Source organism: Psammomys obesus, unplaced genomic scaffold (genome assembly GCF_907164565.1).
Source record: "Psammomys obesus unplaced genomic scaffold, mPsaObe1.curated_primary_1811, whole genome shotgun sequence".
Taxonomy (NCBI): Eukaryota; Metazoa; Chordata; class Mammalia; order Rodentia; family Muridae; genus Psammomys; species Psammomys obesus.
Window position 1 is genome coordinate 8838773 of NW_026591598.1, and position 1404 is coordinate 8840176.

The window sequence follows — 1404 nt, forward strand, 5'->3', positions numbered from 1 at the left end:
GGCTAATCAGGAATCTCCAGTTGTGCATTTCTCCCCCCTTAATTCCTGTGAACCCCAGAGATGGCTACTTTCTAAGACGAGAGTCATAAGGGACCCCAGGGCTGTCTGATCCTGAGTTGGGCACCCCAGTTCAGCTACGGGTAGCTGACCACGGGCCTAGACTAGCAGACTTGATTGGCTGCTTAGAGCGCATGCTCCGAAAGACCCTCCGGAAGTGCAGTTGTTTAGTTCTTGGGCACGATGATACTGGCTTCTGGGAGCTCCTGGCAAAATGTCCCTGCCCGGGAGGGACCGAGGACTTCAGGTTTTCCATCTCTGGACTGTGCCCACCAGCCTGCTCCCTCTGCTCAGGGAATGCCAGCCAGAAGCCTTTGGCTTTGCCGAGCTGTCTGTCAAACCGGGTCCACATGACCTTTTTCCTGGAACCAGCCAGCCCCAGCCTTGTTGATCTAATCCTGAGCCTCCAAGCCACAGGTCCCTGTCACATCCATCTTCAAGTGTCAGCCCAGGCACTGTCCTCAGGTGCTGGCTCACCCTCCCTCCCTCCCAGTTCCCATGCGACTTACAGTAACCTCTGTCTGGCTAGGGCTAGAGCAATTGAACAGTAATTGGCTTTGCAATTTGTGGATGCCTCGGGCCTGGCTGTGGGTGGGCAGCTCTGCCCAGGGGGCAGGGATATTGTTCAGAAGGCCCTAAGTCAGGAAACAGGGTAGATTGCAGTGCAGGGGTTCCAAAGATGGGGACTAGGGAAGTCACTGAGGTAGCTGTGAGGTTTTTTGTCCCTGGGTTCAATGGCAATGACTTCTGGGAAGAGCCAACCAAGAGTTTGATGCCCTGGGGTGATAACCCAGGTACCTCACTTCCTCAGCATCTACATAGGATATCCTCATCCCTTGGAGGAAGAGCTCCGTATTTCAGGCCTGGAGGCTTAGAGGGACCAATGCACACCAGGAAAGCAGGGATGCAACGTCTGGAATCAGGGCCCTCAGAGACTTGGGGTCGAGCAGGAGAAGGGGGTTCCTCACCCAGTTACTCACTCAAAAAACCCTTAGGGCCATGCAACAGCAGATCGGGCCCTGCAGCTTAGGGTGGGAGGGCCCTTACACGGAGGTGGTTGGGCAGATGCATGGGGTATGGAGGCAGACTCTGGTGGAATGACTTTAGGACCCACAATGAGAGTCCAAGCAGAAAACTCACCCCTGGACTTGGTCAAGAGCTTGGTTATTGAGGGGCACACAGGCTCTGGGGCCAGAAAGGCATGGCTTAGCTGGCAGCTCAGTGCTCCCTGATATGTGCTCCTGAACTTCCAGCTCCCTAGAACTCTGTCTGACGTAGAGTAGAGCTCAGTGGTTGAACAGTTGTGAGCATGCGCAAGGCCTTGGGTGCTATCCCTAACAGCGAACA